The sequence below is a fragment of the Cynoglossus semilaevis genome, chromosome 8, assembly GCF_000523025.1.
Source record: "Cynoglossus semilaevis isolate Cse_v1.0 chromosome 8, Cse_v1.0, whole genome shotgun sequence".
Lineage (NCBI taxonomy): Eukaryota > Metazoa > Chordata > Actinopteri > Pleuronectiformes > Cynoglossidae > Cynoglossus > Cynoglossus semilaevis.
The window spans coordinates 12603314-12614517 of record NC_024314.1 but is presented as its reverse complement, the minus strand read 5'-3'; the positions used below and the strand labels follow the sequence as shown (position 1 = coordinate 12614517).

At 41.0% G+C, this 11204-nt stretch overlaps 1 protein-coding gene across 7 annotated transcripts in view; it reads left to right on the top strand.

Annotated features, from left to right (window-relative positions):
- The window catches only part of LOC112486239 (bone morphogenetic protein 4), a 147202-nt gene that overhangs the window by 15166 nt on the left and 120832 nt on the right, over window positions 1-11204 (top strand). The window lies entirely within an intron of this gene.

The following is an 11204-nucleotide window of genomic DNA, read 5'->3' as shown; positions in this document are numbered from 1 at the left end:
TTCAGTGCTGTGAAGAAAAATAGGAGGATAATTGAGTTCATCCATCTCTCTACCTCTCAGACCCTCCGTGCCCCCCGACCCTCTCAAACACACCTCCAAGTCCAGCTCCAACAACTTGCTTCACCTCCTTCTGTGAGATTGTCTTGAAAAAATCCACTTTTACTCTCACCTCCTCCTCCTCCCCCCTGACCCTCCCTTTATCCTGTTTCACCTTTGTATTTGCACTTGCTTGTTCTCCATGTGTGCAGATATTTAGCTTCTCTTTCCTTCAATGGTTAAACCTTGGCGGTTTTTACCATAGTCTACAAAACTGTGAAAACCTGGTAAAAAGTTGTTACATGTTACAAAATGTTTTAATATAGCTCTATCAATTTGTTTTTTTTTTTATTTTAAAAGTGAGGTATAAAAAGTGGCTAATACTGAGGTATTAGCTGTTCCTATGTTATAGCTTAAATGGAGTGTGTTTTTCCCCTGCACCATGTTAAGAAGTGTAAGTAGATCAGAGTGACAGATTTTTACCCCAGAGCCCAATTAACACAGATCCATGCTCCGTGGACAGGGACAGTGTTTGAGACCGGGCTCTGAACAAAGTAAACAAATCATCTCAATGAAAGTGTGGGGCATTTGACCCTCATTGATTTATCCAGTGAAAACACACTCTCCTGGCAGCAGTTGAACAGGCAGGTGGGGTGTTGGTGTTGTATCATGTGTAGCATCTTTTTTATAAATATCTGGAGTGTGGGTGTGAGGCAGAGAACCAGCCTGAGCAGCAGAAACCCACCGTGGTGCCCTACTCAGCAGAACAAACACAATGAAAACATTCAGCTGTGCTCCTCCAGATTGTTCTTGGCCACAAAAGTCCTGTCGGAGGAAACACAAGCCCACCTCCACTGTACACCACTTTGTGTCTGCTGAAACCTATGGATTTTTCTGCCCTGTCTGCGGTGGAACTTGTGCAGCGTGCCAAATATTATTTAATTAAATCCCCACTCCAGTTTGCTGCACACAGATTGTGAGGAGGGGGCAGAGCTAATTGCTTAACTTCTATTATTGATTTAATGTTGTAGAATTGTTTTGGCTCGGCCTGTAATGGTGACGACAGTGGAAAAAGAACCTGGCCTGGGTGTTTTTCAGTCTGCACGGCCTGGTCCTGGGCAGCGTTGCGGTCAGACCTAAGTCCATAGAAAGTGATGATTAGTTTGTCTTACCTGACCACTGACCAGAGGAATCCACTGGAGTTCCAGTAAGTGGGGCTTCAGGCACTTGGGGTTTTTAATTTCACCCTGTAGCCACCTGTCTGTCTGTCTGTCTGTCCGTCTGCCTGAATTTACTCTTTATTTTTGCCTCACAGTTGGGGGTCTTTTGGAGTCTAATGAGCGCCTCTTACGCTGCTGACGCACTTTGACTTGGGCTCATATTACAACTTATTAATGCTGTATTCCAAACATGGATGTCCTGTAGGTCATTTATCAATGACCTATGACTCTGAGCACTGTTCTGATTCTAATAATTCAAAGAAATAAGCAGGTAACCTTAGTATTCACTCATTCTCAGAATGCAACAAAGTTATATATTTTTAGTCCTGATCATTCTCAGAATTCATTTAGTGGATAAATCCAATTCAAGTTCGCAACAAAGTTATATATTTTTAGTCCTGCACAGCTGTTATAACATACCAGATAACCAATTATATAGTACCTAAAAAATGGATGTAAACTTTTCCTCTATTTTTAAATGTGAATTAACTTTCAATTAGCCCAGAAGAACCTTCATAAGTCAAAAATAAAATATATAATACCATTAAGGAAAACTGTTGGACAGTAATCCTCGCAATATTCGTTTCTCTGTGGATTGATTTGATGTAAAGAATTGTTGCTTCCCTCTGCTGGTCACCTGACCAGTGTGTCTCACCTGAAACCTCATTAGCTGTACCTGTCTCACTGCTCTTAGCTACAGTCCACCTGAATGTCTCGTGGCATGTCTCCACTCCACTGCCGTCTGCTATTCAGGTATAATGAGAGCCAATGAAAGCAGTCCTCTGCCTCCCTCACTTCCCCCCCAGCATCAGCTGAAGCCAAGGCCGGCCGTAGGCCTCATTATTAAGGCAGCGGCCAGCACTCGGGCCCAGTCTGCACAAACAGCGACGGCGTTGGGAGGAAAAAAAGGGAGAAGTGGCCTGCGGGGGGATGAGGTTTCAATAAACGTCAGCCAGCGTCGTCTCTGTTTGGACTTCAAATTATTACTGGCTGATGCTCTTATTATTTTACAACCATAGGTTGCTGTTGAGAGAAAGGTAGAAGGTAGAGAGCAGAAGGAGAGAGAGACTTTGGAACAGAGCCCAGGGGTAAAAAAAAAATCAGGGGTTATGAATACTGTAATAATCTTTAAAAATATTCCTGGAGTGGCCGCAGCTCAGGCTAAGAATAGGCTGGAGAGAGAGCAAAGACGCTGCTGAGGATTCTGGTGAAGATGGCTCAAGAAGGGAAGTGCAAGTGGGGAGAGATGGAAAGGAATTGAGCAAGGGGGGTAAACAAGTGAAGGAAGAGGAGGAGGAGAGGAGAAAAGCATGTGAGAGGGCCATAAAATCAACACCTCTGGTAAATATAACTTCCAGCTGCTTCAGGACATCTGCTGGGAAATTACCAAACAGTAACTTTTTCAAATAGTATTTGAGACTGAAAGTCACCAAGCTCACAGGTTTAGTTTTATTATTGATAAATCCTGCCCCGTCTATCACCCCTGTAACACTGCTGCACTGGTGCCTCTCCACAAACCACAAATATAAAACACAATCTGGACTGGACCTGGCTAAACTAGACTGCATTCTACTGGTCTAGACTAGACTAGAATAATCCAGTGCAGCTGGACATGCTCTACTGTTAGTGTTGTGTAAAAACATTTGAAAACAAATTGTTTTTGCAGCTTCAGTTTTTTTTTCTGGGAGAAATTGTTGAAAGCGCTGTGTTTCTATAGAATTGACTGTTCAGTTGACTTTGTACCATATGAGATTCAGGATCGATAGAGGTCACATTTGTGCATCTTTTCCTTCTGTGATGAGTTGAGGAATTAAAAATGAAAATCAAAAGATCACAAATCTGGCCCCGCATTAACAGTAGCACATATTTCAGAATGCTAAAGTTCCTGTTGACTGCTGTGGTGAAGCTGCTGAAATCTTAACAGTGGTCTTAGTGTGATTTTTGTGTGGATGTTCACAGTGACCCGTGCCAAATAGAAATGTACGTTCACCCCTTTTAAAAGCTTCTCCCTGCATAGCTGTGCATGTCTGTGGTTGTTAAAGAATTTCTGTGCATAATCGTATGTGTAACAGCATCCTCCTGTAAAAGCACAGCTGTTATAACATACCAGATAACCAATTATATAGTACCTAAAAAATGGATGTAAACTTTTCCTCTATTTTTAAATGTGAATTAACTTTCAATTAGCCCAGAAGAACCTTCATAAGTCAAAAATAAAATATATAATACCATTAAGGAAAACTGTTGGACAGTAATCCTCGCAATATTCGTTTCTCTGTGGATTGATTTGATGTAAAGAATTGTTGCTTCCCTCTGCTGGTCACCTGACCAGTGTGTCTCACCTGAAACCTCATTAGCTGTACCTGTCTCACTGCTCTTAGCTACAGTCCACCTGAATGTCTCGTGGCATGTCTCCACTCCACTGCCGTCTGCTATTCAGGTATAATGAGAGCCAATGAAAGCAGTCCTCTGCCTCCCTCACTTCCCCCCCAGCATCAGCTGAAGCCAAGGCCGGCCGTAGGCCTCATTATTAAGGCAGCGGCCAGCACTCGGGCCCAGTCTGCACAAACAGCGACGGCGTTGGGAGGAAAAAAAGGGAGAAGTGGCCTGCGGGGGGATGAGGTTTCAATAAACGTCAGCCAGCGTCGTCTCTGTTTGGACTTCAAATTATTACTGGCTGATGCTCTTATTATTTTACAACCATAGGTTGCTGTTGAGAGAAAGGTAGAAGGTAGAGAGCAGAAGGAGAGAGAGACTTTGGAACAGAGCCCAGGGGTAAAAAAAAAAATCAGGGGTTATGAATACTGTAATAATCTTTAAAAATATTCCTGGAGTGGCCGCAGCTCAGGCTAAGAATAGGCTGGAGAGAGAGCAAAGACGCTGCTGAGGATTCTGGTGAAGATGGCTCAAGAAGGGAAGTGCAAGTGGGGAGAGATGGAAAGGAATTGAGCAAGGGGGGTAAACAAGTGAAGGAAGAGGAGGAGGAGAGGAGAAAAGCATGTGAGAGGGCCATAAAATCAACACCTCTGGTAAATATAACTTCCAGCTGCTTCAGGACATCTGCTGGGAAATTACCAAACAGTAACTTTTTCAAATAGTATTTGAGACTGAAAGTCACCAAGCTCACAGGTTTAGTTTTATTATTGATAAATCCTGCCCCGTCTATCACCCCTGTAACACTGCTGCACTGGTGCCTCTCCACAAACCACAAATATAAAACACAATCTGGACTGGACCTGGCTAAACTAGACTGCATTCTACTGGTCTAGACTAGACTAGAATAATCCAGTGCAGCTGGACATGCTCTACTGTTAGTGTTGTGTAAAAACATTTGAAAACAAATTGTTTTTGCAGCTTCAGTTTTTTTTTCTGGGAGAAATTGTTGAAAGCGCTGTGTTTCTATAGAATTGACTGTTCAGTTGACTTTGTACCATATGAGATTCAGGATCGATAGAGGTCACATTTGTGCATCTTTTCCTTCTGTGATGAGTTGAGGAATTAAAAATGAAAATCAAAAGATCACAAATCTGGCCCCGCATTAACAGTAGCACATATTTCAGAATGCTAAAGTTCCTGTTGACTGCTGTGGTGAAGCTGCTGAAATCTTAACAGTGGTCTTAGTGTGATTTTTGTGTGGATGTTCACAGTGACCCGTGCCAAATAGAAATGTACGTTCACCCCTTTTAAAAGCTTCTCCCTGCATAGCTGTGCATGTCTGTGGTTGTTAAAGAATTTCTGTGCATAATCGTATGTGTAACAGCATCCTCCTGTAAAACAAGTCCGAAGGAGTCAGAAGGGGAAAAGCAGGGTTTTGTACCTTAATAAAATTATCTTGGATTTGAGTGTTTTCCTAACACTCTTTTAATATCAGACTCATTCTTCAGAGAAACGGAGGAAGAAAAGGCTGTAACTGGTAATGGGCTGCGTCTCACTTACCATCACTGCAGCTGAATTAAAATGCAACATTATATGGCCCGGCAGAGGTTAGTCCGTGTTAGCCGAGGCGCTGTTATGGGCACTTTTTGAGCCTCTCAATTGTGGTAATAAATTGAGTCTGATGGCTAATTTTAGGCGAAACCCAATACCTCTGGCTAAACTATGAGCCAGGGGGGACCATTTAATCAAAATACGTCTGGCACCACTGCCAATATAGAAACAAGCTGCAGCAGGGAGAGAGGGAAAATTCTCAGAGTAAATATATATTTTAGAAGAATTTGTTTTAAGGGATACTGTACCTTCTGTCAGTCAAGTGGAAAGCAACAGCAACGTGTGATTTAAAATCCAAATTATTCACTTGGCTTGTAAAATAGTGCAAACGGCTGTTAAATTAGCTGTAACATCAGACAAATCAAAGCACGCGCTGCATAACACGGTGTGTCTGTTTATTCATCAGGGAGGTGGCCGTGTGAATATAAAGCATGGGTTGTCAAAGGGTCCAAGAAAACTCTTTTTCTGGATTTTCAACGTATTCTCAAAGGTGGGCCAGATTTGATCATTTGAAAATACCCACGGGTCAAATTCTCCTACTGTGACACTTCGGTCTAGGATTCAAAGCTTTTCACTTTTAGCTAACATGAGCTTAAATTTAGTCAAGAGTTAGCTTAGCATTGGACAAAACTAATTAAGGTAATTTTAATACCCAGATTAGGTCAACAAACAGCATAAAATATAAAGATTTATAAATGATCTAAAAAAGAAAAATAACTATATATAGTACTTCTGTACTTTGCTTTTGAAATAACCTCTCAGTTCAATTTGCCAAGAGCCACATTTTCACAACCAGCAATCAGTGACACTCACAATAAACAGGCTGATACTTAATCATTGCTTTCCGCGGACGCTTCTAATCTGCGCGGGCGGCTGGTGAAACGTCAAAGTCAGGAACTCCGACTGTCAGCCTCAGCCGTGAGCCTGCAGGGTTCAGGGTGGCAGAGTCTGGAGGTGTAACGTTGCATAGTGGGGAGGCCTGGACAAGCCACTGCTATCAATGTATTGTCTAACTTAATAAGATGGAAATGTTGGGATGATTAGTGGGGATTAGGTGTGCACTCTAGAGACACTGAGAGGATTAGTTACCAAAGTGCTGAGGCTGGTCTACTGAATGCTGAGCTGGACTTTCAGAGAAAAAGTCAGTGTTTTACTCTATGTATTGTTGATGTCATGTTTACTTGACTGTAAAAAAAAAAGAAGAAAGAAAAAGTTAATATTTATTTTTTACTTGGCCAGGTTAGAAACCTTCTTGATTATAATTTTAATATTTTATACAAATAATATTTATATTATTTAGCTGCAGAGCTCCAGAGAACTATTTCAAACTAAAATGTTTCACTACGTGCTGAATACTGTATGTGTACAATGTGCAGTACCGGTGCTGTCTTGTTAGCTTTGGTCCAGAAAATGTGAAAGGTTATTTAAGCTATTGCATAAGGCAGCAAACAAATAAATTAGCTACAAATAACCAAATGTTGGGTCAGTAACCAATCAAAATACAAGAATGTACACATACAGGTCTAGTGAAAGCAAAAAGAATCAGAAACATTACCTTAATGTGATTTTTCTAAAGTTTAGCCAAATGCAGTAAATGAAATAAATTGCATAACACATATTAAGTGCATCAGAGAAATGTAAGATTAAAAACAGTGTGTGTTAGCCAAAATATGGTTACAAAATTTGAATGATGTTGCAGTTAAAAAAATTCTCAAATAAAAAAGTTAAGATCTGGCTAATAATAAATAGCAGTAGCTAATAGATAATAATTAGCTATAAAGCTATAAAGACATGTAAATGTACTGAATAGGAAAAATGTTAATTGGCTTCATGGCCATTATATAATAACAATATTTAATATTACTACTCATAATAATAAAAATACATCAACAGTAAGTCATAGTATTATTAATAATAATAATAATATTTGGACCAAAACAGAAGGCAGCTCAACCAATTGGAAAATATGAGTCATTTCAGATATTATATACTGTAAAAGCCAATTTAAAGAGATATTAGCTTTTAGCTGAAGTGGTTAATTTGAAGCATGAAAATCTGCTATATATTTATTACACATGGAGCTGAAATTGCCCAATTATAACTTGGCATATTGGTAATAAATAATGTTTGCAGTGGTGCGGATGGAGGGTAATAAAACTGTCAGTGTCAGCTGAGCAGAGCCCTTCAATTCATCAACCCTAATTACACAACCCAATAATGTCAGGGTTTGTTCATTTGTACTGTAGTTATCCTTGATTGGAACAGAGGCGTAACTATACTTACTAACATGTCGGGGTGAGCAGTTGATGTAAAAACTGACAACAATAAGGTGGCTAGAATGTATTGGCTTTTTTATTTATTTAGTCAGTCATTTTAAAAAAATATTTGGCATTTCGTATTTTTTTAAATCTTTTTTAGCTCTCTACAGTTTTCAGCTGAAGCCACAGTTTCTGCTGCTGTGTTACTCCACGTGGAAATACGATATGACAGTAATTGTATTTTAGGTTACTTTGTGAAATAACGGAATAATTACCACCCTCTTTAGTGTAAATACGACTGGGACAAACCAAACACAGAGAGGCTGCTCCATTCTCTGAGAAAATATTTCCCCGGTAGAGAAATTAGCCACCACGGATTGTTTATAATTTGTTTTTTATTTTCTCCCTAAACATTTATAATTGCCTCCAGAGGTGTGTGTAAGAGTGTGTGTGTTAGTGTTGTTCGTGTGTGCTGTGTGGAGGCCTCCAAAGTGTCACTGTGTTTTTAACACTGCTTTTGTTGCTCCATCTCAGATAACAGCGACAACACACACACACACACACACACACAGACGAAATGTAAACAGTGATGGACAATAATGACTGTTTATATAAAGAAATCTTAAATCACAATCGTATGTATTGTATCTTAAACTGAAGCACACAGGCCAAAACAATGGCTCTTTAAAAGTAGTAAAAATAAACACAGCCATCGCTCTGGTCACAGCCGATGACAGCAGTCCTCCCACTGCCTCATGTATTTACAGTACGAGACCAGCTGATCTCCATGGAAAACATGAAGTGATTATTGGAGCGGGAGGAGAATCAAAGTGACACAAGTGACACGCGGTGGAGCCAAACCAGTATACAGTACCTTCCAGGAACCACAGGCTGACGTTCCCTTCATCCTGTGGTTCCTGGTGTGACGTTTGAGAACTCAGCTTCTCAGCAGAGTGTTTCTGCTCCTCATCCACTTTTAATTGATTTTTTTTTTTCTACATACAAGTGTGGTTCCTTCTTGTCAGTGAGACAAACTCTTTGAGGGTTTTTAATTCTCAGATCTCTTCATTCATCCCCCAGTTTGTGATCATTACAATTATGTGGCTTTTGTAATGGCTAGATATCAAGAGATGTTTTTCTAGAGGAGGTAAAAAGTGTAGTTTTAAAAGAGTGGACGCTGCCAGAGATGATGACGGGGCGGAGTTTGATTGTTGGGTTCACTCGTGGTTGTGCGTATGTGAAATATTTCTGCCCATTTCCACAGTCTGCCTGTACTTCTACATCGTCTTCAGGCTTCCTTTAGTGTGATGTGGAACACCTGCTCTGTTCAGCCAGAAAATGATCAGGTGACATCATCAGACGGTGACGGGGCAGACGGGTCAGGGCGCCAGTGGCTGTGGCTGTAAATGTCCGCTGAAATACCACAGTGTGTGCATCTGCGTACAGTTTGTTAAAGTACACGTAGTAGGTGTGGTTGAGAGGATTAAACACTGACTATAAACACTGGAGATTCAATAGTTCAACATCCATCCACATTTATTGTTCTAAGAGGCTGTCAATGCAACAGTTTTGCTTAGGTTGAATAATGCAACATTCCAGTTTCCTTATTAAGTTCTATTTCTATATTCCTCATCATCCTGTATTCAAAAGTGGACCACAGTTGTGTGTGTGTGTGTGTGTGTGTGTGCGTGCGCATATATGGGCGTCAGTTTGTATTCATTTGGCTCCGAAGAGGCCTGATAAACTTCTACTGTCCTGTCTAATGGTTGCACCAGATCGCAAATGGACAAGTGATCTGGTGCAGCCATGTGTGGGGGACATCTTATCTCAGCCACATCTCTATTTCTGAAAAGTTACCATCTTAGTTACTGTGCCCTAGTGTAGTATCCAGGTATGCTGGGTGATGTGGGCCACATCTTGACCAAAACTGGCTCCTTCCTGCCTCTACTCTGGACCAGAGGGTCTAGTTAGCCTGGTCTGAACCCTGTATTCAAAAGTGGACCACAGTTGTTTCCCCAGTGTTTTTTCTTAGTGTACTGAGAAGCTATCTATTTTCTATTCTATCTAGTATCTATTATTTGGCCTGAAAGTCCACATTCTTCTTGTCCTATTTATTCACCAGCCAACGTTGTGTGATTGACATCAGGTCTTTTTTTTTCTTTTTGATCAGAGGAATTTGTTTCTGTTGACCTAAACAAAATAACACACTGCCCTGAACGCACCGCAGGCCCTGAAAGGTATTGGAGTCTGAGCAATTGAGCCTCAGTGGAGAAGTCTGTTGTCTTTTTGATTCACTCTTGTCTCCATTTTTTGTTCAATTGTGTAAATGTGACTCAGGTGACTGAGATACCTTGTTTATTTTACCCCTTTTTTTCTAAACCTTACTGAAGCAGACAGTAGCCAATCAGGAGCTTTCCTGTCAGTGTCAGATTAAATCGTCAGCTTTCTCAATGGACTTGTGTTATTAAGAATCAAAACCAAATTCTCGAGATTTCTTCAGATTAAATGATTTTATGTCTGTTTGAAAATTGAAATTGTTCACTGTTATTATTATAATTATTCTTTAAAGAGTTTATATTTAAAGTATGTCTTTTTTTAAACCTAGAGAAATAAACAAGGCACAAAATTAAACCAGAATGTGTGCTATAAATATTCCACCCTCCTCAGGGTTTCTAAACTTTCCTTCAAAACACTTCCTTACCCGTTCTCCTCAACTTTTCTTTGTTTGCTCTCTTTAGTTTGGTTGTGAAAATTGCATGCGTTGGCCTGTCTAGACCTCAGAGCACTGGTCACTGAGGGTACACTGGCTCTCTTCCCATTTGCAGTTTTAAAGGATATTATGGCCTATTTCCACCTGCAGCCCCAGCCCTAACACCAAGTGTGCCTCCACCTACCTGCTATTTGTCAGGATCTGTGTAATTACCAGTGCCCCCCCAACCCATCCCCCCTCCAATTTCATATCCTGAGCTCTACATGTGCCCAGATTTGCCAACTGACTTTGAAATGTTCTGCAGTCAAAAACAACACTCCGGTTTCACTCCTGGGGAAAAAAAAGTGTGGAGAAGATGCTGCCAGGGCGCCAAATAGACAAAACACCTCCAGTCCTGAACGCACCACCTTCCACCACATCTTAATCAAATCAAATCATTTCTCTACTTTGCTACTTACGACTTGCTGTGCACAGAAGACGGCGCTTGACTGCCCAAACAAAATAACCCAGAATGCACTGCAGAACCAAGACGGTATCAGAGTTTCAGTCAGAGCCAGCTCCTGGGGAGAAAAGTTTTGATTCAGGAACTTTTAATGTTAAGTAAAGAAACATTTTGAGCACACCGCTGAATGGAAAGTGTGTGTGTGTGTGTGTGTGCGTGTGCGTGCGTGTGTGTGTGTGTGCGTGCGCATATATGGGCGTCAGTTTGTATTCATTTGGCTCCGAAGAGGCCTGATAAACTTCTACTGTCCTGTCTAATGGTTGCACCAGATCGCAAATGGACAAGCGATCTGGTGCAACCATGTGTGGGGGACATCTTATCTCAGCCACATCTCTATTTCTGAAAAGTTACCATCTTAGTTACTGTGCCCTAGTGTAGTATCCAGGTATGCTGGGTGATGTGGGCCACATCTTGACCAAAACTGGCTCCTTCCTGCCTCTACTCTGGACCAGAGGGTCTAGTTAGCCTGGTCTGAATCCTGTATTCAAAAG